Source organism: Elephas maximus, chromosome 11 (assembly GCF_024166365.1).
Source record: "Elephas maximus indicus isolate mEleMax1 chromosome 11, mEleMax1 primary haplotype, whole genome shotgun sequence".
NCBI classification, from domain to species: Eukaryota; Metazoa; Chordata; class Mammalia; order Proboscidea; family Elephantidae; genus Elephas; species Elephas maximus.
The window spans coordinates 75,871,589-75,898,375 of record NC_064829.1 but is presented as its reverse complement, the minus strand read 5'-3'; positions in this window follow the sequence as shown (position 1 = coordinate 75,898,375).

Genomic DNA, 26,787 nt, shown 5'->3' with positions numbered 1-26,787 from the left:
TAATTTATTTTAAAAAATACTATCTTGTTTTCTTTGAGGATAAAGCATAGACAGGAGAGCAGAGATCATTTCAACCAGATCTTTAGCTGTTTGGATAGCGCCTGACGCGAATTATCTCCATATATTGGTATGCAATAGTCAATTAGCCTATTGATTGATTAAATTATACTCATTTAGTAGATCATGTAAAGTGAATAATATCTGGTCTAGGAAAGTGTAGGTACCTGGGATATGATTGGTAGCATCATAGCTATAATGTAGCTTAACTTTCACATGATATATTTAAGCAATTAAAAGCTTCTTCTTTAAAACATTAATACTCCGTATAATTCAGTCAGGTATTCAAAATTCATCTGCAAAACTCTGCTGCAATATTTCTTTTTCCTCACAGGAGACGGTTATATCCTCACTGATTATCCTTTTAGACTAAGTATCATTTAATTAGAAGGTCTTTTCCTATTGTACAGAAAGCCCCAGCTGGGCCACCCTCAGAGGAATACACAAATGGAAGACCTGTCAGCAGTAACCAGCACACCCGTCCATCAGGTCAGCCATGAGTGCCGGCCACACATCATTCACAGATAAGGCCTGGTGTGGATGTGCCAGGGTGCTCTGTCCTTTCTCCTCATAAAAGGCAGAGTGCACTGTGCTTTCTTCTTGTAAAAGGAGGAGGAGAAAACATTTCCCTAATGTTACTGTTAACATATACTACAATGGGTTCACTACTTTCTCAGTATTCATACATTTTATTGTTGTTGTGAAGACAAAAGATAAAGCTCAATCAGTAGGATTCAGTTAGTTTTAAAACATTGCTGTCTACATGAGCATATATATGCTTGTATACACACACACAGAGACACTACAGAAAAAAACAATCAGTAAACATACATAAATGTGCTCAACCTCACCACCAATACAAAGAATAAAACATCATAATGAGAATTTAATTCTTTCTGTTAATTTAGAAAATAAAAAATAATGAGAAGTTTTGTTTATATTTATATTTTTGCCTGCTTTGGATTTCAGAACATTAATGGCAATATTTACCTAAGTTTGCCAATAACCAGAGAGAAAATGTAACTTACTAAGAAACAACACAGAAGTTTATTAATAATGTCGTAGAGGTAGTCTCCGACTTACTACAGGGTTCCATCCCAATGTCTCTCTTGTAAGTCGGTTCTGACATAAGTCTAATACCTCATTCTTTTTTTGTAGTTTTCATTATTATTGCCTTTTATTATTAGTATCTTTATAAATCTGATCTTTATTTGTCTTTGGGGGTTGAAAACATTACATTTACAGATATATTTTAATACATACATATGTACATACACAAAAAAATATGAATCATAAAAACTTACTCTGATGGTGAAGACGAGTAGGACAATGTTGACATTTTGTCGGTTCCAGGAATAACTGTACTTGTGGAAGGTTCTGGATCATCTGGATTATCCCTGGGAATGGAATGGCGTTTCTAGTCAGAAAATTAGTGAGAGTTGTCTGTATGGTCTTTTTCTTTTTTTCTTCGTATATTTCATGGTAAAATCTTGCTGCTTTCCCAAATCTGCCTATAGACTTTAGCAAAGCAATCAGCTTTTAAGTTCATGTTTTCAAGCAACTGAAGCCCCGATTTAGTTTAGAAAACTAAATCCATATGGCAGTGTTTTGAATGTTAATCATAAAATTAAACATCTGTGAGTGAACATCTAAGAATGATAACATCAGCAAATTATTCACTGCAACATTGTATGTAGTACATATTAAAACAATAAGATGTACAAAAAATGGACTATATTAAGTGCAGTGATAACTCAAATACTTTGTAAGTTGGGACTACATGTTTTTATAATAATTGTATAATTGGTATGGCAAACCTATGCATGTCAGAGTAGAACTGTGCTCCGTAAAGTTTCCAAAGGCTGATTTTTTTAGAGCAGACCTCCATGCTTTTCTTCTGAGGTGTCTCTGGGTGGACTCAAACACCTAGCCTTTGGATCAGCAGCTGAGTGCATTCACAGTTCACATGAGGGCTTAAATCACTTCTAAAACTATGAGAGTAAAATCAATTGTAAGTAATTTGCTAAGCTATGTGCTAAAAAATGTGAGGACTAAAGAAGATGACTCACTCTACCCAAGCTACTTAGAGATTATATTAAGTTACAAAAAACTTTTAGTGATTTTCTTATATATAGTAAGGAAAAAAACAGAGAGCATTAAAATACAATATGTATGAACTATTAAATCAAACTTTATTGGATGCCAACAACATAGAACAAAATTTAATGCAGTATAAATGCCCCATAAATGCTCTTGTCTGCATTCAGAAAATTTAGGTGATTCCAGAGCCTGAAATACCTGTCAGCTAATTTAAACTGAATTGACTTGCGGTATTACCATGCAGAGCACCTGGGGACATGAGGTCATAAAAGAAGAGATTACTACAGTATAAATCATAGAGCCACTGCAGAGCATTTTGGACAAAAACTTTTAAAACTTTTGCTTTATTTATTTATTTGTATTTAGAAAATAAGAAAAGTAGACTAGGATATTTTCTTTTCTTATTTCATAAAACAGACATCCTTTATCTTCCATCTTCTGCTTAAACGGCAGATTTATTGAACATAAACCCTATATGATGGCGTTGTAGAATTAGATATTACATGAGGATTCATCCTGACATGTACATTAAGTTGACTGAGTATACCACTCAAGGGGGAAAAAAAAATCTCTAATGAACACCACCCCACACGTTTGTCAGTTTGTCATACTCTGATGGCTTGCTGTGATGCTGGAAGCTACGCCATGGGTATTCAAATACCAATAGGGTTTCCCATGGTGGTCAGGTTTCAGCTGAGCTTCCAGGCTAAGGAAGACTAGGAAAAAAGACCTGACAGTCTACTTCTGAAAGAAATTGGCTAGTGAAAACTTTATGAATAGCAAGTGAATATTGTCTGATATAGTGCCGGAAGATAAGCACCTCAGGTTGAAAAGCACTCATAATTTGACTGAGGAAGAGCTGCCTCCTCACATAGAATTGACCTTAATGATGGGAATGGAGTCAAGCTTTCGGGACCTTCAATTGCTGATGTGGCACAACGCAAATGAGAAGAAAGAGCTGCAAACATCCGTTAATAATCAGAACATGGAATGTATGAAGTATGCATCTAGGAAAATAGGAAATCATCAAAAATGAAATAGAACACATAAACATTGATATACTAGGCATTAATGAGCTGAAATGGACTGATACTGGCCTTTTTTAATTGGGCAATTATATGGTCTACTATGCCAGGAATGACAAATTGAAGATGAATGGCATTGCATTCATCCACAAAAAGAACATTTCAAGATCTATCCTGAAGCACAACTCTGTCAGTGATAGGAAAATATCAATAGCCTACAAGGAAAGCCAGTTAATATGATTATTATTCAAATTTATGCATCAACCATTAAGGCCAATGATGAATAAATTGAGGTTTTTTTTACCAACTTTTGCAGTCTGAAACTGATCAAACATGCAATCAGGGTGCATTGGTAATTACTGGTGATTGGGATGCAAAAGTTGGAAACATGAAAGAAGGATCGGTATATGGAAAACATGGCCTTGGTGACAGAAATGACACCAGAGATCACATGATAGAATTTTTCAAGACCAATGACTTTCTTCATTTTAAATACCTTTTTTCCACAACATAAATGGTGACTATACATGTCGACCTACACAGAATCAAATTGACTATATCTGTGGAAAGAGATGATGGAAAAGCTCAATATCATCAGTTGGAACAAGACCAGGGGCCTTCAATTGTTCATATACAAGTTCAAGTTGAAGCTGAAGAAAATTAGAACAAGTCCACAAGAGCCAAAGGACAACCTTGAGTATATCCCACCTGAATTTAGAGACCATCTCAAGAATAGATTTGACATGTTGAATACGAATGACCAAAGACTGGATGAGTTGTGGAATGACATCAAACATATAGAAGGCAAGAGGTCATTAAAAATCAGGACAGAAAGAAAAGACTGAAATGGATGTCAGAAAAGACCTTGAAATTTGCTCTTGAATGTCAAGTAGCTAAAGCAACCGAAGAAATGATGAAGTAAAAGAGCTGAACAGAAGATTTCAAAGGGCAACTCAAGAAGACAAAGTAAAGAATTTTAATGAAATGTGCAGAGACCTGGAGTTAGAAAACCAAAAGGGAAGAATATGACTGGCATTTCTTAAGGTGAAAGAACTGAAGAAAAAATTCAAGCCTCAAGTTGTAATATTGAAGAATTCTATGGGCAAAATGTTGAATGATGTAGGAATTATCAAAAGAAGATGGAAGGAATATACAGAATCACAGTACCAAAAAGAATTGGACATTCAACCATTTCAGGAGGTAGCATATAATCAAGAACCAATGGTACTGAAGGAAGAAGTCCAAGCTGCACTGAAGACATTGGTGAAAAACAAGGCTCCAGGAATTGAGGGAATACCAATTGAGAGGTTTCGACAAACGAATGCAGTGCTGGAAGTGCCAAATCCTCTATGCCAAGAAATATGGAAGATAGCTTTTTGGCCAACTGACTGGAAGAGATCCATATTTGTGCCCATTCCAAAGAAAGGTGATCCAACAGAATGCAGATATTATGGAACAATATCATTAATATCACAGGTAAGCAAAATTTTGCTGAAGATTGTTCAAAAACATTTGCAACAGTACATCAACAGGGAACCGTGAGAAATTCAAACCTGATACAGAAGAGGACATGGAAAAAGAGATGTCATTGCTGATGTCAGGCAGGTCCTAGTTGAACGCAGAAAATACCAGAAAGATATTTACCTGTGTTTTATTGACTATGCAAAGGCATTCGACTGTGTGGATCATAACAAATTATGTATAACATTGAGAAGAATGGGAATTCCAAAACACTTAGTTATGCTTATACGAAACTACACATAGACCAAGAGGCAGTTGTTCAAACAGAACCAGGGGACACTGCGTGGTTTAAAGCCAGGCAAGATGTTCTTCAGAGTTGTATCTTTTAACCATATATATGCAATCTGTATGCTGAGTGAATAATCTGAAAAGCTGGACTATATGAAGAAGAATGTGGTATCAGGATTGGAGGAAGACTCATTAACAACCTGTATTATGCAGATGATACCATCTTGCTTGCCGAAAGTGAATTCAAAATACTTACTGATGAAGATCAAAGACTATAGCCTTCAGTGTGGATAACACCTCAACATAAAGAAAATAAAAAACCTCACAACTGGACCAATGAGCAACATTATGATAAAAGGAGAAAAGATTGAAGTTGTCAAAGATTTCATTTTACTTGGATCCACAATCAACACCCATGGAAGCAGCAGTCAAGAAATCAAAGGATGCATTGCATTGGGCAAATCTGCTACAAAATACCTCTTTAAAGTGTTAATAAGCAAAAATATCACTTTAAGGACTAAGGTACGCCTGACCCAAGCTATGGTGTTTTCAATCTTCTCATATGCATGCAAGAGCTGGACAATGAATAAGGAAGACCAAAGAAGATTTGATGCCTTTGAACTAAGGTGTTGGCGAAGAATATTCACTATATCATGGACTTCCAGAAGAGCAAACAATTCTCTCTTGGAAGAAATACAGCCTGAATACTCCTTAGAACTATGGATGGCGAGACTTTATCTCACATGCTATCAGGAGGGACCAGTTATCAGGGCATGTTATCAGGAATGGCCAGTTCCTGGAGAAGGACCTCATGCTTGGTAAAGTAGAGGGTTAGTGAAAAAGAGGAAGATCCTCAATGAGATGAATTGACACAGTGGCTGCCACAATGGACTCAAGCATAATGATTGTGTGGATGGCGTAGGACTGGGCAATGTTTTGTTCCATTGTACATAGGGTTGCTGTGAGTCAGAACTGACTCAAATGCACCTAACAACAATAACGGACATCACGGACATGTTAACCAAGAGTTCTGAAAACCTCCTTAGAGTAAGTAATACATGTTCTGTGTCAATTAACTGTGCATAATCCAGTGTTCTTTCAATGAGCTGTATTAGTCAGAGATGTGTGATTTAGAGAGTAAAATAAAGATTTATCCAAAGATACAAGCACATTTCATTTAGACTCATTGGCTTTCTTTGTATATAAATAGAAGTACATTACAGTGGAACTTCATCAAAACATGCCTCATTTGGGATTTAGAATTGCACTTTTATAGGACATCCTGGTCAATTGACCTAATATTGATTTTGACGCTTCTGTTCTCTCTCTTGGTTTATTGTGTAGTGCCTTGGGTCTTAAAAGCTTGCAAGTGGCCATCCAAGGTACAACAACAGGTCTCTAACCACTGGAAGCAACAGAAGAAGAAGGAGAATTAGGAATCAGTGGAAGAAATGGAATAGATGGCCTATCACCTCTGTGAACAACTACCTTGGGCCATGAGCTTAGAAGAACTGAATGGTGCCTGGCTACAAATATGAACATTTATACAAAGAGTCTATAAAAGAATCCAGATCAAAAGGGGGAAAATGTGAAACAGAATTTCAAATTCTCATAGAATACAGAATTTCTGGATCCATTGAGACAGGATGACCCTCCCAAAATTATTTCCCTGAAGAAATCTTTAAACGTTGAACTGAAACTACATACTGATGTCATCTTTAAACCAAACAATAGTTTAGCCTGAGTAGAAAAGAATGTATGCATTAAGAAGTATACTCATTTAAAGAATTAGCTACATGTGATCGAATTGATGAAACTGAAAAGGATAGATGAGAATGTTAGGAAGGTCAGTGAGTTTGTGTTAATGATGGTGAAATAGTTTGGAAAAGGTTGTCAACAAAGGTGGCACAATTTGAAGAATGTAACCAATGTTACTAAATTATACGTGTAGAAATTTGTTGAAGTAGTGTATGTTTGGTTGTGTATGTTTTCACTAAAATATAACAATCATGCCTCATTTTGATGGATTCAGAAAAAAAAATTATGGATCACATCATGCTCTCTGAAACATAACCATAAATATTTTTATAAGATATTTTGGCTGTTTATTTGATAGTATTTTTGGTTGGAACTTGAAGGGACCAGTGCTATGAAATCAGGTAAACAACCTATGAAAGTAGGATCCTGGTTGCAGAAGGCACTCTGAAAAGGAATTTGCATGGGAGTTTGAGCCAAATGCTTCTAAATTTCAAGCTAGACTCTAGCTGGCATATGGATTACATAAATACGGATTGCAAGTATACTCTTTCTTGAAGGTCTAATTAAAATACAATCTCCTCTGTGATCCTTTCATTAGCTTCCCATTGGCAGAATATTTCCTCCCTCATCTCTCCTGAATGGCACTTTGTAATTAGTTTTATAGTAATGATATGTTTCATACTATATTATAATCATTACTGTGTGTGTTCTTCTCTGTGATTTCTGGACTCTGCAAACCTCATCCAAACAAGACATGCATATAGCCTCCCGCTCTGGTAGAGAAGGCATGTATCATCTCTGTATTCCCAGATCATAATATAACATATTATGTGATACTGACATATTATGATACATCATAATATCTGTAATATTCATATTATCTATTCATATTATAGATAATCAACATATGGTAGACTAAATGAATAAATGGATAGGTGAATCGATGGAAGGATAGTGTATTCTAACTACTGAAGCTTTGATAAATTCTTATAATTTGAGCTACAATGATGACATTGTCTCAAAATACATCGAAAAGTTCCTCAAAAACAGAGGGAAACAAAAATTCATTTACATATGTGTGTCCTATTTTATTGCTTTAGTACACAGATCATCGAAAAATGCACAGAGGATCAGCTATGGTGTAATCTTCAAAGTTAAAATGAATTTCTGCTCGTCAAACATGGAATTTTCCTGAAAGAATTTCAAGAAAAACAACTATCTGGATCATAAAAGAGCATTTAATTAACTCCTAATTTAATCAACATTGATTTTTAAATAGCTAGTGCTAAAATAAATATAATAAAATTTACATAAATGTAAATGTTTTCCATAAATAAACTGCATTTTTTACAATTAAAAAAAAAGAAAGTTGAGAAAAAAATAAATAAACTGCATTTTTCTAGACATGATCTTGAAAAACTAGTAATACAACCACCAGTATTCAATTGTTGAGCTCCTATTATACCTTGAACTATTGCTGGTGATTTAAATATTTCATTTAAATAGCACATCAGTTTTATGTGCTACCAATAAGTAACATCAGGATAACCAGAGAAAATACTGAAGCTGTCAAGGATTTCATTTTACTTGTATCCGCAATCAATACCCATGGCAGCAGTAGTCAAGAAATCAAACAACAAATTTCGTTGGACAAATCTGTAGCAAAAGACTTCTTTAAAGTGTTAAAAAACAAATATGTCACTTTGAGGACTAAGATGCACCTGACCCAGGCCATGCTGTTTTCAATCGCCTCATATACATGTGAAAGCTAGACAATGAATAAGGAAGACTGAAGAAGAATTGATGCCTTTGAATTATGGTGCTGGTGAAACATGGACTTACTTCCAGAAGAACAAACAAATTTGTCTCGGAAGAAGTAGAGCCAAAGTGCTCCTTTGAAGTGAGGATGGTGAGACTTTGTCTTACATACTTTGGTCGTGTTATCAGAAGGGGTCAGTCACTAGAAAAGGACATTATGGTTGGTAAAACAGAAGGTCAGTGAAAAAGGGGAAGGCTCTCAATAAGATAGATTGACATTGTGGCTGCCACAATGGGCTCAAGCATAGCAATGATTGTGAGGATGGCATGCGACCAAGCAGTGTTTCATTCTGTTATACATAGAGTCACTATGAGTGGAAACCAACAACAACAAGTAGTATTATTACTATCAGAGTTAAATACGTTCAGGAAATTCAAATAATTTACTCAAGTTCTATAAGTTGGTAAATGGTGGAGCAATAACGTGATCTTGGGTGAGTTTGTCCACTCACCTAGGAAGCAGTTAAAATTTACCTGTTCCCAACAGCAAAAAAAAAAACAGCTAAGCAAAGGCTGATGTGGGAGCTTGTTTGTCAAGATTTGTTGGATTAAGTAAAACTGACACCATCTGCTTTATTCATTACATCTCTTGAAATTGAAAAGAAAAATATACTAAATAAAAATGTTGTACATGTTAGGGAAAACTTTTGAAAGACTTTGAAATGGGCACAAGGATTGTTTGATGTAGTATCAGTGGAATGGGGGGCATTGTCTGTCAGACATTTGATGGCTATTGGATTCTATAGGAGTCATTTTTGTGCTACTCTGTAACTCTAGAGATAGAAGTTAGCTTTTGGAAGGCTGATGGTGATATGAATCATTCCTATTCTTAGATATGCAAGCTTATTTTGTGTGGTAGAGATAAAGTTGATTTCTGCTTGGTTGAAAATATGATCCAAAACACTATGTTTGTTTGCATCTATGATCAGATTCATTTCAACATTCCTGATTGCCTATATGTGTCTTTTCTTTAGATTCTCCTTTAAAAAAAATTGTAACATTTTACTGGCTCCCACATTACTAATGAACTAAATAAAATCTTTGACATTTGTTCATTTTACATTCGTTTTAAAGTCATGACATTACCCTTTTTTAAAAATCCACGTTTCACATATGTCATGGACTGAATTATAAAAAAAAAAATGAATTATATTCCCCCAAAAATATGTATATCAATTTGGCTGGGCCATAATTCCTGGTATTATTTGGTTGCCCTCCATTTTGTGATTGTGATTTTATGTTAAAGAGGATTAGGGTGGGATTTTAACACCCTTACTAAGGTCACATGACTGATCCAATGCAAAGGGCGTTACCCTCCGTTTGGCCTACTCCACCTTTTATCTCACAAGAAATGAAAGGAAAGGGAAGCAAGCAGAGAGATGGGGACCTCATACACCAAGAAAGGAGCACCAGGAGCAAAGCATGTCCTTTAGACTCAGGGTTCCTGTGCAGAGAAGCTCCTAGTCCAAGAGAAGATTGACAGGAAAGACCTTCCTCTAGAGCTGAAAGAGAGAGAAAGCATTCCTCTGGAGATAACTCCCTAAATTTGGACTTCTAGCCTACTAGACTGTGAGAAAATAAATTTCTCTTTGTTAAAACCATCCACTTGTAGTATTTGTGTTATAGCAGCACTAGATGACTAAGACAACATGCTTAACTTTCTTTAATATTGAGAAAAGTGTTCAGCAATCTCTTCAATGGAGGGTTCTGTTCAACCCCCCACCCCCCCACCCCTTGCCCCTTCAATACCATACCACCAGTCACTCCTCTGGTTCAGAAAAGACTTCCTTGATCTCCCTCACCTCTAAAAGAGGTTTAGTTTTCCCCCTTATTATTTCATACCTTTGCTAATCTACCAGCACACAGTTTTAGCTGTTCTATTTTTTCAGGAGTCTGTGGGTAAACTGGGTTATTCATTTTCACTGTTGTATCACTATACTATACTTAGCAGATAACCTGGGACCCATTAGGCAAGGAATAAATGTTTACTAAATAGAAAAGACAGGAGCTCTGGTGATGTAGACGTTAAATGCTCACTGCTAACTGAAAGGCCAGGGGTTCGAACCCACCAGCCACTTTGCAGGAGGAAGATTTGGCAGTCAGCTTCCATAAGGATTTATAGCCTTGGAAAGCCTATGGGACAGCTCTAATGAGTTGGAATCAACTCAATGCCGATGAATTTGTTTTTTTGGTTGTAATTATAAAGCGGGCCCTGAAAGATCTATAGCAGGGTATGGCAATGCAGTTTAGAGGACTTGATAGAGAATCATTTGTTAAGCGTTAGGCTAGGACCACTTGGGCATGACCTACAAAACTGAATCTTTTTGCATTATTATAATGGTAACCATTATCAAAGCATACTGTTTAGGAACTTCTCTTAAGGTTTCTGGGTTTGTATTATGACTGTTACCTAGTGCCAGTATCTCTGATCCATAGAAAATTGTTGTTGTTGTTTTTAGGTGCCATCAACTTGGTTTCCACTCACAGTGACCTTATGTACAACAGAACAAAACACTGCCTGGTCCTGCACCATCCTCACAATTGTTGCCATATGTGAGCCCATTGTTGCAGCCACTGTATCAATCCATCTTGTCCAAAGCCTTCTTTTTCGATGACCCTTTACCTTACCAAGCACAATGTACTTCTCCAGGGAGTGATCCCTCCTGATAACATGTCCAAAGTACTTCAGACGAAGTCTTGCCATTCTCGCTTCAAAGGGGAACTCTGGCTGTATTCCTTCCAAGATAGACTTCTTTGTTCTTCTGGCAGTCCATGGTATATTCAATATTCTTCACCAACACCACAATTCAAATGCATTGATTTTTCTTTGGTCTTCCTTATTCATTGTTCAGCCTTCATATGCATATGAGGCGATTGTAAACACCATGGCTTGCGTCAGGATCACTTAGCCCTTTAAGTGACATCTTTGAGTTGTCACTTACTTTAAAGAGGCTTTTTGCAGCAGATTTGCCTAATGCAATAAGTAGTTTGATTTCCTGACTGCTGCTTCCATGGGTGCTGAATTCAAGTAAAATGAAATCCTTGACAACTTCAGTCTTTTCTCTGTTTATCAAGATGTTGCTTATTGGTCCAGTTGTAAGGACTATTGTTTTTTTTTATGTTGAGGTATAATCCATACTGAAGTTTGTAGTCTTTGATCTTCATCAGTAAGTGCTTCAAGTCCTCTTCACTTTTCAGCAAGCAAGGTTGTGTCATTTGCATATTGCATATTGCAGTTTGTTAATGAGTCTTCCTCTAATCCTGATGCACAATCTTCTTCATATAGTGCAGCTTCTCAGATTATTTGCTCAGCATACAGATGTTCATATAAAAGAAAATGTATCCTTGTAGAACACTTATAAGAGAATGCTTAATCAAACAAACAAATTAGAATATTTCAAGAATTTGTGGAAGTAGAATACTTGACATAATTTGAGAGTTAATTTTAAAAAATACAAAACTGTCATGGGGCTGATTAGCTCCAGTGGTTTGAAATTAGTAGCTTTAATAAGTAACATAAGAATCTGTATTTGTAATGTAAATGTTATTTCTGGTTTATTCCTAAGGACCAGTCTGGCATGGTTTTTATAGGCTGAATTAATTTATCATAATAAATACAAATTTTAAAACACAGTCTTTGAATCCAAATTTCTGCATCCAAAGTAAAGCATCCATTGTTGCAAATTCTGAGTCTGAGAATACTTGCCAACAGCCATGCACGGATTACTCAACACTTAGTATATAAAATGAATTCCAATCTGAAAGGTCAGCGTTAAGGGTGGCATAGGGTGATCTGCACTCTGTCTTTAGCCAACAATGGAATCATAAGGTAAATGCAACACAGTCAGTACCACAGACTATTTCTATGTATTGAACCAGAAGGATATTATATTCCTAGAATTCTTATGGAAACTCTAGTGGCGTAATGGTTCAGTGCTACAGCCGCTAACCAAAAGGTCAGCAGTTCAAATCCTTGGAAACTCCTTGGAAACTCTATGGGGCAGCTCTACTCTGTCCTATAGGGTCTCTATGAATCAAAACCGACTTGATGGCAAAGGTTTTTTGTTGCTTTTTTTAAAAGAATTCTTATAACTTCCTTTTACAAGAAGATTGCAATAAAGGATTTCTATTTACAGATAAAGGAGCCCTAGTAGTGGAGTGGTTAAAGCACTCGACTGCTAACCAAAAGATTGGCAGTTTGAGCCCGCCAGTTGCTCTGCGGGAGAAAGATGTGGCAGACTCCTTCTGTAAAGATTTACGGCCTTGGAAACCCTATGAGACAGTTCTCTGTCCTACAGGGTTGCTATGAGTCCGAATTGACTCTATGGCAAGGGGTTTGGTTTATGATTCCCAGGTAACTACAAGTGTTTTATGCCTGCCTGAAAAGTTGCTGAAGCAATGAAAGAAGGCATTAAAACATGTAAGAAGAAAAGCTTTCCTAAATGCTACCTTTGAAAGTTTGAATCTCCTATGAGTGATTTATTCTATTAAAGGAGTTTACTCAGGATAAGATAGAAGTTATTAAAAAGTGTTATACTGACTGAGGACACATTCCCTCACAGACGCTGCCTTCCTTTTGCAGATAATTAAACACTATCTTGCAAACATCCCACTCTCCTTTGTCTTTAAGCATGTGTGAGTAAATTACATTTTCCAGAAATTCTTGCTCTATTCATCTTCTTTTCTAAGTGCCATTTTGCCACTCTGACCCCTGTCATATCGAAAGCCTAGAAATGCACTGTTTTCTCAAATGAAATCACTTGTGTGTTTTTCTGCACCTGTGCAATACCTGTTAACCAATAACAAATAATGCCCCTGAGAGTTGAATCCTGGTGCCCTTATTTTTCTTTGTCATCTATTCATGTGATTTCAAGTATCAAAGGTACGAGGATGACTTTGATTTATAATTCTAGACCTGACCCCCTGCCCTCTCTATCCCCATGTGTTACATAGTCTGCTGGATGATTCTGGAACATAAAAAGGTCATGCTTTTGCCTTCCTTTCATATATCTCCCTTCTTTCCAATAATTCTTGATAGAATTCTGAGAGTCCCTAAATCTCAGAGCCTATGAATCAGTTCGCTCTTTCTGGTTCTATATTCTCCATATGGAATCAAATATTAAAATGTAATGTGTTCCATCTCTGCAGTCAGCTTTTTCTTTTACTTTTCACCACCCAAGTCTTTATCCAGACACATAGGCAGTTGTTTAAATTGCCTTAAAACACAGCAATGATGTCTTTGTTTGGAAATAATATTAATAATAAATATTAATATTTTACTCAGGCTTTATTGTTTCACTTCCTCAAATGACTTCAAGGGCTCCCTTTTGGCTCCTTAAATAAAAATGGGCAACAGACTTAAGGACCTGTGGCAAATGGCTTCGAGTTATGCAATATGTATATTACCAGTTGAGTCATTTATTCTAATCAGACCTAACTTCAGAACCTCTTTCTTCTTTCCTCTACCACACGGTTTTTACTTAAGATAGGTTATTTGCTTAATTAATACTATTTTTAGGGTCTGCTGTCTTTCAGATACCAACTTAAGCACCAGTAACTTGAGATAAACAAGCTATAGTTAACACTCAGGTGGAATTTTGTTTTCCTTGAGGAGATACAGATATTTGAACAATTCTTTTCACTGTGATAAATGTAGAAACAAAGATACAAGGTAGCACAGTATAGGTTCAAGTAACTCCCTTGTAATGAAGAAAAGGTCTTTCCAATAAAGATTCAGTAAATAAAATTAAGGAAAAGTCCTCTAGGCAGAATAAAACAAATGCAAAGGGAAAGGCAGAAAGTAGAACAAGGTCTGTTGAGAACAATGATTATTTCAGTAATGCTAGAATCAAATTTCCAGCAGGCAATCTTCATGGAATATGCCATTAGAATGTTTCAGTTTTTTTTTTTTTTTAAATTGGAATCAGTCTTAATAATAACTTTAGTAATGATTATTTTCTCTAATCAGTATATGTTGTTGTGCGTCATCAGGTCAATTCCAACTCATAGCAACCCCACATGACAGAGTAGAACTGCCCCACAGGGTTTCCTAGGCTGAAATCTTTATGGGAACAGATCACCAGTTCTTTTCTTCTGCAGAGCGACTGGTATGTTCGAACCACTGGCCTTTCTGTTAGCATCTGAGTGTTAAACCATTGCGCCACAAGAGCTTCTTAAAGTGCATACGGCTTGTCACTTTTTAAATATGCATTTATTTTATGAAATGAGATTTCTCAATATTAATCATGCCTTTATACTTTTTTTTTTTATACTAGCCAGCATATACTTTACTTATTGTTTCTTCATGATTAAATAAGTTTTAGGATCTAATTTTGTACTTGGATTAGGTAAAGGATTTACCAGTAGCTAAAGTGTTTTTTTTTTTTTAGTCTGAATTCCTAGGGCTTTGTTGGCAAGTTTAAGTTACTCATTGCTAAGCGAGAGTGAAAGATGAGGCAACTTTCTGTGATCACGCAGATCTCTCTACAAGGCACAGCCTTCTATTATTCTTTTTTGCCAGGTTAACTCTTTCTCCTTCTTTAAGTCTCAGCTCATTTATTGTCTTCTAGATGGCCGGCACAAATGTTTAGGAGCTCAGCCACTAACTAAAAGGCTGCCTCTTTGAGCCCACTGTCTTGGTTATCTGGTGCTGCTTTAACAGAAACGCCACAAGTGGATGGCTTTAACACAGAGAATTTTATTTTCTCACAGCCTAGTAGGTTCCAAGACCAAATTCAGGGCGTCAGCTCCAGGGAAAGGCTTTCTCTCTCTGTCGGCTCCGGAGGAAGGTCCTTGTCCTCAATCTTCCCCTGGTCGAGGAGCTTCTAAAGCACGGGGACCCCGAGTCCAAAGGACGCGTTCTGTTCCTGGTGCTGCTTTCTTGGTGATATGAGGTCCCCGACTCTCTGCTTGCTTCCCTTTACCTTGGATCAGGGAGGTGACCTGAGTAAGTGTGGTGTTACAATCACACTCTAATCCTCTCAACATAAAATTACGATCACAAAATGGAGGACAAATACATGGCCTAACCAAGTTGATTCACAGAGTTTTGGGGGGGCATAATTCAATCCATGACACATACCCAGAAGTGCGTTTCTGAAAGGCCACAGCCATGAAAGCTCTATGGAGCTCAGTTCTACCCTGTAACACATGAGATTGCCATGAGTCAGCATCTACTTGATAACAACTGCTTTGGTTTGGTTTTGAGTTTGGACACATTTATGAAGTTGCCGGCTGTGCTATGTGTCCTACCTCTGTGACCTAGGATGATTCTTTCCAAACTGTATCATAGTCTTTACCTTATAATATTGAAATAATCTGTTTTTGTTAATCTACCTTTCACACTGTTATACGACACTTTAGTGCATTCTTTCACAGTTTTTTTTTCTCAGAGTCATGTATAGGGCTTGGTTTTCCACATGGTCCTTTCCACTGTGAACTTGTACGTTCTTCATACCCAGTGTCTCTGCAATCATGCATTTCATGAATAACACTACATTTTGTGAAACAGCCTCATGGGAATGAAAAGAAAACATAATTACTGCAAGCAGCTGTCAGAGGGAAAAATATGGACAAGAAAGGAGATTAATTTTATTCAGCCTATTGCAATAGAGAGAGCAACCCAAATCCAAAGAGTCTCAGCAGGGCAGTTTTCCTTACACATTTAGACAGAGTAGTAAGCATGTTGCTGTTGTTATTGTGTGCCATCAAATCGATTCTGAATCATAGCGACCCTATAGGTACGAGCAGAACCACCCCTGTAGGGTTTCCTAGGCTGTAATCTTTATGGGACCAGATCATCAGGTCTTTTCTTCCATGGAGCATCTGGATGGGTTGGAACTGCCATTCTTTTAGTTAACAGCTGGACACTTAACCTTTGCACCACCAGGGCTCCTGAAACATGTTGCAGATGGAGAATTTTACAGTTGGGTTGTTTTGCAAGCATGGAGAGTCTTGGTCAATTATCTGAACAAGAAATGTTTTTCTCTGTGGTTACTGAGTTTCAGGGGGACAAGGAGTTCTAATCTCAGCTAAGCATTCATGAGACAAAGGATGGGGAGTTGGAGGGTCTGGGTCTGGCCTTGTCAAGTTCATGTAAAATGGGAAAAGTCTGTGTCCTTGTTGCAAGTAAGCAAAGACTCATCAGTGAGTCTTGCAGGAGCCATGAGGAAGACTAGACAGCAAGTGTTGTATGGTTTGGTTTGATTTTGATTTTGGATGCATTATAAAGCCATATGTGGAAGGGTGGCTCTTTGCAATAGGATATTTCCCAAGATACACAAGAAAAGGGTGGAGGATTTTGTAAAAAAGAATAGGTTGAGGAGATTTCTTAACCACCAGTTTTCTGAAAGCACAGAACTCAGATAAAGCTCATCATTGACACAGCTTATAAAATCTTTAGAGTGAGGCAGTTTCTGGTAGTTGCATTTAATGCCATTAATTATCAGTTATTCTAGCTTATTGGTTTTTTTTTTTTCCCCAAAATCAAAAACTACTTTAAATATATGAGGGATATTTTTCTTCTAAAAGTCTTTTTTTTTTTTCCCCCACAGAAAATTCTTCCATTGCTGCCTTTGATTTTTTTTTTTTTTTGGCCTCAGCATGCTTCCAAATTATAGTAATATATCATTACTTCCAACAGATGTGAGCTCATTTTAGGGTGAGAAGTGTGACTTCAAAAATGTGCTAGTACAATAGAAAAAAGGGTCGATGCTTTAGTTTAATTTCATTAGTAAGCAAGATTTTTTTCTTGTTCTACATAAAAACTAGGTTAACTTTTCAGCTTTAAAAGGTTTACTAAATAAATGACCATGTGTCTGATTTACACAGGCATCATAGGAACCATGCATTTTAAAACTGAAGAAAAATAGTGACTTGGATTTATGGTAGGATTTATGTTTCATGCAATTTGTCAGTGTGGGTCAAATTAATGGAATGTTTCATTGATATTGCCGTGCCAAAATTCATAACTATGCTATAATTTTGCACTGGTTACTGTTCTTGAATCTATATTAAAATAACAAAGATCCAAGGCTTGTGATACATGATGCTATAATATTGATTGTTTATAGGCTTACTTTTTCTTTATTATGTAACATCAGGGATTTCTGCTTCTTTTGAAATGCATAGATCTTACCAATTGGACCACAGGGATTTAATATGAAACAATAGCAAATTTCTGCTAAACCTTGCTGTGCAACAAAGTGTTAGCATTCTTAGTCAGACTCAGTTGTGGTACAGAAGAAACTTATTTTTTTCTTTATAATAAGTTTGCAGAAAAATATTGTAATCAATGTAAGGTATCTTGATTCCTTTGGGATGCATACCAATTGATAAAGAATGACCAAATACACACCTAAAGGTTCACGTCTTGGGGATAGAGTACTGTTTTCATTTTGATATCTTCTTAACATCATTAAAAGCAGCATAGCTAAAAACTGAATTATATTCTTTTCTTCTTGTGGTCAAAACACACCATAGAAGTTTATATACATATATAGACAGATATGGCAGACATGGCAGACAAAGGGAAGGATGCTTTTAGCCAAATGCAAAGACAGGTCTAGGTAAAAGCATAATAACTCTAATCAATGTGCTTGACAACAATTCTTCAAAAACAACTACACAGAGGAAACAGTCAATAAACAAAAATTTTTGACTATATAACCAGCTCCCTTCTCTTCCATAGTGGCTAGTATAAAAGATTATTCACTACAGAATGATTTGTAGATCTACAAAGGAAATTTTAGGAAGACTAAATTTCTATTTTTATTTTATGTCTCCTATTCTTTGCAAAATTCTTTGTAAAATGAGTAGTGATGTTAAAAAATAAAGTAATTGTTTAAAAACACATGTCTCCTTTGGACATGTTATAAGGAGGGACCAGTCCCTGGAGAAGGACATCATGGTTGGTAAAGTAGAGGGTCATCATAAGAGAGGAAGACCCTCCATGAGATGGATTGACATAGTGGCTGCAACAATGGGCTCAGACATAACGATTGTAAGGATGGGACTGGACTGGGCAGGGTTTTGTTCTGTTGTACACAGGGTTGCTACGAGTGGAAACTGACCGACAGCACCTAATAAGACAACACTTTCCTTCACTACCCAGTTTTTAACATTCACTGAATGTTGCCAACAAGAAATAAAGATTTCTGAGACCTAGCTCATGTAAGCCTTACCTGTACTTCCCAGTTCCCTATGCCTCTCAGTTAGCTGTCCTCAGTTGCTTTGGCAAATTACAAGATGTACATTTACATTTTTTTTCTCCTGGTGTTGCTTGGAGTGGTGTCATGAGGAGAATTGGGGAGATTTTGGACTAAGCTGCCTTTGCATGTCTCATGTAACTGTAACTTCTATGTAGTAACACAGATGACCACATCGTGATTGATCCCAGAAGCTCTCTCTGAGCCAGAAAACAAGTTGGTTGGAATCACCAGCTCTGTCCTTCTCAGTGTGAAGAACTGCAACTCGTCGAGGGTGTGGTACTTCCCCCTCCCAGTGGGAGGAAATACGCCTGAACTCAACTTCCATGGCAGCACAGGCCCACAGTATCCAGATGCCAAGTGCTAGGGCTTTTTCATTACTCATGTAAATAGCTATCAATGAAGCTCAGATTGCTTGGTGCCAAGAAGTCTGTTTTTCTCTGAGCTGTAAGGCCACTTTCATGTTTAAAGGGAGGCCAGCAGAGAGGAAAGAGTTTCCCTGTTGAAACAGCCCTGTGATTTTTCCATCCAAGACTGGCCCAGACACACCTCTCTGCAGAGCCTTGAGAAAGCAGGCATTCACGTACTTGCTGGTGTGTGGACTTCTGACTTTCTGCCTATGCCAAGTGATACCCGTGATTTTCACCTCAAGCTCTGTGCACAAAATTTCTTAGAACTAACATTTTTAAATTATAAAAAATAAATTTAGAAAAACTGTAGTAATCTACAACCTACTTGAAAGTTCAAATCAATGCTAATAAAACAATACATCATATCGGGGGATGCATTTCAGGCAATTTCAGCATAATTATAGAAGCTGTGGAGCCCTGGTGGTGCAGTGGGTAAGAGCTCACTGCTAACCAAAGGGTCAGCAGTTCAAATCCATCAGTCACTCCTTGGAATCCCTATGGGGCAGTTCTGCTCTGTCCTGTAGGGTCATTATGTGTCAGAATGGACTCGATGGCAAAGGGTTTGTTTGTTTGTTTGTTTTGGTATAGATCTTATAAAGGCACAAAACCAGAGACCAAATTAACACTGCATTTCTCATCCCAGGAAAGCTAGGCAATTATTATTATTTATTAGTCTCAAAGTTTTTTCCGTAATTTTTTTTTTCAAATTGGAAATCTGTAACCACATGGCAATAAAAATTCATCTGCTTCCAAAAAGATGAATAATTTTCTTTGATGCTAATCTTTTCCAGTCTGGATCTTTTATATGTACCTTGAACATCTTTAGCTTTCAATAAATTAGGGTCATCATACCCAGATGCATCAAACAAATTCTGCTGTTGTATCTCAAAACTTAGATAAGGTAAGGGAAGCCTAAGAGTGGAAAAGTAAACTAATCAAGGAGGTGACATGGCTTTCATATGAATATAGACCAAGAAGACTGGGATATAAAGAGAAAACCTGAGAGATGGGGTATGATCAACATTCTTATCAAAGTCTTTTAAACTTCACTGACTGTGACTTGTCTGAGTGTTAATCGAATGCTATAAAGAGCTGCTGCTTGAAAGAAGTGACAGATTCTGTTGGAATAGCTGCAAAACCCAGAACTTGGCCCAGGATCTGGATATCTCTGGGAGCAAAATTTATGTAAGCATAACTTCATGCATTTTAACAAGCATTTCTGGCAATATTGAAATGTGCAGCTTTTGAGAACTGAAGGATACGTTTGTTTGTTTTTTAATTCCTAGGAATATTCACTGTCTACAGAATTGCAGAAAGAGTATCCCACTTATGTTTTGGTTTGGACATATTTCTATATTCAGAGTACTTTAGAATTGATAATCTCTGAAGAGCCTTTTTGAACCTGTGGGTGATGCAAAAGGTTAACGCATTCGACTACTAACCAAATTCAGGTCTTATGGATAAGAGAAGAAAGGCAGGGAGGCATCAGTGTAGTGCCCAAATATTGGGCTAAACCAAAACACCAAGCCCCTTGCCCTGGAGCCATTCTGACTCATAGCAACCCTATAGGACAGAGTAGAACTGCCCCATAGCGTTTCCAAGGCTGTAACCTTTATGAAGGCGGATTGCCCCACCTTTCTCCCACAGAGGCTGGTGGGTTTGAACCTTTTCATTAGTAGCCCAGTGCTTTAACCACTGTGCCACTAGGGCCCTTATACTATTGGGCTACTCTGGGTGTAATTGTCTATTCAAACACATGATAAAACCAAAACCAAATGAAACCCATTGTCCTCGAGTCAATTCCGACTCATAGCGACCCTATAAGACAGAATAGAACTGCTGCATAGGGTTTCCAAGGAGCGTCTGGTAGATTCAAACTGCCAGCCTTTCGGTTAGCAGCGAAACTCTTAACTGCTACGCCATCAGGGTTTCCAAAAACATGATAGAAAGATTTTAAAACTTTCCTCCTTTCCTTACTGTCTCAGTGCCAATAAGATAATTGGAACTAGGCAATTTTGTTCAGGTTTCCATGATGCCATTCTTCTAATATTAGTTCCACATAGTACACTACATTTTAGACTTAGTATTCTGAACCATTGTGTAGTACTCTCTGAAACTTTGGAATGACCCAGCTATCATACTGGAGGCAAGTAGTACTAGTATTTAGAGACCAGGAAACCACTCAGAGGACCCTGAGATTGTCCAATTCACAGTCTTAGCTGAAATCACCACTGCTATCATAAATACATCTGATATAGCTACTGTGAATATAACATTTATCCTCTCAGTTTTCCTGTAGATGCCATATGCCCCATCCCAGTCATCTTTCTACCTTAATAATAGCATTATGAAAATAATTTTTTACCCTGACTAATGAATCTATGCTCTTTAAGTTATAAAACCTGTGTGATAAATTGAGCCTCATGCCAAGGGGAACCAGAAAGTAGTCTTGCCCTCGCCAGCTCTTTCCCCATTCCCTCCATTGTTAAGGTTGATCATGTTGTTGTGCCTCAATACCAGGTTCTTTGTTCCAGATCCTAATGCTTACCGTATTCCTCAGTTTCTTGTTCTAGGAACACAGACCAACATTACAGCAACAGATAATCTCTGAACTCCTTTTCATAGAAACACAAATTTTCGTTTCACAAGAATCAAACAGCAATGACAAAAGGAAAACAAACCTGTTGCCATCAAGTTGATTCCAACTCACAGCGACCCTGTAGAGCTTGACTCCTTCACTAACCGTTTTTTAAAAAAACCTGTTTCAGTATGCTTTTATTTCTCAGGATTCTAAAGAATTCATCACACATATGTTCATTTCCAATATTCACTCATTGCCATGGTGTTACCATGGCAACCTTTTTACCTGATTACTCTCTGATCAGGCTAATTTTTTTTTTTTAATAGTTATTAGGAAGTGATGCAAGGCTAACAATAGGAGGACTTTGACACGTTATCTTTTTAGCTACAAATTGCTCTCCTCTTACATTCATTCCCTATTACCCTACCTAGGACCATGGGTAAACCAGATTTTACAAAAAGAAAGACTAAATGGACAAGTGAGAATTCACCTGGAAAGGAAAATCTCTCATCTTCTCTCACTTTCAAAATCACTTTCCTTAAGTTCAGGCAAGAAGATATGTAGCTTTTCACCTGTAATCTTGGAAATATTTTAAACATTTTGAGATCTTTCTGTTTCTTACTTCCTTTTTACTTTATTTTACTATTTCTACAGTGATTCTGACAGTAGAGGAAATAAAAAGATCTTATTTTAATTGATATGTTGTCCATGTCTGTTTTTGTTTCTGCAAGACATTATATAACAAATATCACAGAGCTTTCCACCCATCTTTGAGCTAAAAATATAGGATAGATTCTGTCATTGTTTTCTCCTCAAGTGTTTGCCAGCTTTGTTTTTTCCCCAGTCCCATCTGTCTGTTTGCAGCTGCTCAGTTGCATTTGCCTTCACGTCTTTTTGGCTTTCAAAATAAATAATTAAAAAGTATAATTTTTTTTTTTTATTAAATAAAAATTTGTTAAGCCCCAAACTCTAACAATCCATGTCTTCCCATCTGTTCCACCCCCAGATGTTTGCTCTCAAAATAACCTTTGTTAAATAAAATCCTGGTAAAATTTTTAAACTCAGAATTTTTTAAAGTGCACTACATTTATCCATTTGTACATATTAACATAAAATTATTTTGTGCCTGTAAATTTTTAAATAATATAAGTCTATATATATACTCTTCAATTTCTTTCAAGAATAATTGGTCTTATAAAGAGCAGTGCACAGATACTCTTCACAAAGCTAATTATGTGTCAGCTAGATTATACAGGGATTGTGATATATTTGTTCACTTGATTTCTAAATTGTTCCAATCTCAAAACCATCATAGATATATACATATATATTCAGTTCATATTTACACAGAAACTATTCCATCTGAAGAATCCAACATAAATTAATAGATTACATAATGTCCTAAAATTCTAAACATGAGAAAGAAGTTTCAAGGAAGAAACACAAATGTATGTGCATGCAAATGAATTTGATTGTCCCTGGATATTCAAATTCCTTTTCAGACATCAGTTATCAGTTGTGTATGAAATGAGGTGGGAAATATCTAATACAAGTGAAAGACAAAACACTACCCAGGATACCTTAGACTGTATCTGGATGATAATAAATGGTCAAATGCTTATGAACAAATAACTGAGCAATGAATATATCACTGGCTTGAAATTTTAACTAACAGTCTTTGGGTTGCTATTTTAATGCAAATTTCAAATACATTGAGATGTAATACCAAGGTGATCTATCATATTGATTCAGGTACTATGCATTAAGGAAGGGGCTACAACCAAAAGTTGTCCACAGTTTTATCCTACTTGGATCAACAATCAATGTCTATGGAAGTAGCAGTCAAAAAATCTAACAGCATGTTACATGGAGCAAACCTGCTGGAAAAGACCCCTTTAATGTTTTAAACAGGCAAGATGTCACTTTGATGATCTTTTCAATTGCCCAATATGCATGAGAAATGAAAAAGAAAGACAGAAGAAGAATGGATGAATTTGAACCATGGTGCTGGCGAAGAATTTTGAACATATCTTGGACTGCCAAAAGAATGAACAAATCAGGCTTAGAAGATATTCAACCAGAATGTTCCTTAGAAGAAAGGATAGGAATACTTGGCTCTTTACTTTGGATTCATTATCGGAAGAACCAGTCCTAGAAAAGTACATCATTATTGGTAGAGGGTAAGCGAAAACAAGGGAACCCTCAATGAGATAGACTGACACAATAGCCACAAAAATGGACTCAAACATACCAATGATCATGAAGATGGCAGAGGACTGGGCAACATTTCATTCTACTATATATAAGGTCACCATGAGTTGGAGCCGACTCAATGTCAACTAAGAACAACCACCAAAAGCAATAAGAAAGAAATAGACTGAAAGCAATAATGTGACCAAAAAAAAAAAAAAAAAAAACAGGAAGAGCTATAACCACATGGGCTCACCAGAAAGTCAGAGTAAGTAATGATCATATGTCACCTCCCCACCACACCTCCAGAAGTTCTCCCTAAGTATATTGCTCATGCTACCAACCTACACAGCTGCTGATCAATTCCTGCCTCATGTGATGCTCCACTGTGACTCAGGACCCAACACGACAGCAGGTTGATGACTGGTGTTGAATTGTCTCCATAAAACTCTCCAAAGTGAGTGCCAACTGAAGTTGCACCAGAATAAAACTCCCCAAATGCAACTCCTTGTATATGAAAATACAGTAAGATTGACTTAGCAAGTGGACAGAATTTTTTCTTGAAATTAAATATATCTATACTTACATAATCTGCAAAGTTTTCTAGAATTATTTGAAAAGGTGTACTCCATTTACATAAAATTTAGTATTATTTTTTTGGAATAGTTCTGTTATTTCACCAAATTCTTTACAAGTGCTGTTGAAGACTGAAGTCAGCTTGTATGTGTTATAAAATATCCTAGGACTATTGAGCTGATGTTCGCCTTATCTTGCTGCTGACTTAGTAAGATCTATTCCTACTGTGGGGGCTTGTCTGTTACTGCAGTAACCTGTATTCAAATACAAGCAGAGTCACCCATGGCAGACAGGTTTCAGCTGAGCTTCCAGACTAAGACAGACTAGGGAAAAGGATCCCGTGGTCTACTTCTGAAAAGAATCAGCCAGTGAAAACCTTATGATTAGCAGCAGAACGTTGTCTCATATAGTGCCAGAAGATGAGCACTCAAAATATGACTGGGGAAGAGCTGCCTCCTCAAAGTCGAGTCAAGCTTAATGATGTGGATGGAGTCAAGGTTTCAGGACCTTCATTTGGTGATGTAGCATGACTTAAAATGAGAAGAAACAGCTACAAACATCCATTAATAATTAGAACACATAAAGTATGAAGTACAAATCTAGGAAAACTGGAACTTGTCAAAAATGAAATAGAAGGCATAAACATCGATCTCCTACGTATTAGTGACCTGAAATGGACTGGTATTGGCCATTTTGAATTGGACAATCATATGGTCTACTATGCTGGGAATGACAAATCGAAGAGAAATGACATTGCACTCATCGTCAAAAAGAACATTTTAAGATCTATCCTGAAGTACGAAACTATCAGTGATAGGATGATATCCGTACGTCTATACCAAAGACCAGTTAATACAACCATTATTTAAATTTATGCACTAACCACGAAGGCCAAAGATGAAAAAATTGAAGATTTTTGACAACTTCTGCAGTCTGAAATTGTTCGAACATGCAATCAGGATGCATTAAAAATTACTGGTGATTGGAATGCAAAAGTTGGAAACAAAGAAGAAGGATCAGTAGTTGGAAAATATGGCTGTGATGATAGATATGATGCCAGAGATCGCATGATAGAGTTTTGCAAGACCAATAACTTCTTAACTGCAAATTTCATTTCTCACCAACATAAACGGCGACTATACAGGTGGACCTACTCAGATGGAATACACAGGAATCAAATTGACTACATCTGTGGAAAGAGATGATGGAAAAGCTTAATACCATCATCAGAACAAGGCCAGGGGCTGACTGTGAAACAGGTCATCAACTGCTCATACGGAGAAAATTAGAACAAGTTTATGAGAGCCAAAATACAGCGTTGAGTATATCCCACCTGAATTTAGAGATCATCTCAAGCATAGATTTGACATGTTGAACACTAATGGCCAAAGAACAGACAAGTTGTGGAATGACATCAAGGGCATCATACTAGAAGAAAGGAAGAGGTCATCAAAAAGACAGGAAAGAAAGAAAACACCAAAATGGATGTCAGAAGAGATTTTGAAACCTGCTCTTGAACATCGAGTAGCTAAAGCAAAAGGAAGAAATGATGAAGTCAAACAGCTGAACAGAACATTTCAAAGGGCAACTTGAGAAGACAAAGTAAAGTATTATAATGACATGTGCAAAGAGCTGGAGATAGAAAACCAAAAGGAATGAACATGCTAGGCTTTTCTCAAACTGAAAGAACTGAAGAAAAAATTCAAGCCTCGAGTTGCAGTAGTGAAGGATTCTGCAGGGAAAATATTAAATGACACAGGAAGCATCAAAAGAAAATGGAAGGAATATACAGAGTCACTATACCAAAGGAAGTGGTCAACGTTCAACCATTTCAGGAGATAGTATATGATCAGGAACCAGTGGTACTGAAGGAAAAAGTCCAAGCTGCACTGAAGGCATTGGTAAAAAATGATGCTCCAGGAATTGATGGAATACCAACTGAGATGTTTCAACAAAGGAATGTAGCCCTGAAAGTGCTCATTCATCTATGTCAAGAAATTTGGAAGACAGCTACCTGGCCAACCGACTGGAAGAGATCCATATTCATGCCTATTTCCAAAAAAGTGATCCAATGAAATTTGGAAATTATTTAGCAATGTTTTACATGTGTGTAATATCATTAATATTACACACATGTAAAACTTTGTTGAAGATCATTCAAAAGTGGCTGCAGCAGTATTCTAACAGAGGACTGCCAGAAATTCAAGACAGATTCACAAGAGGACCTGGAACCGTCAGATGGATCCTGGCTAAAAGCACAGAATACAAGAAAAATGTTTGCATGTGTTTTATTGGCTATGCAAAGGCATTTGACTGTG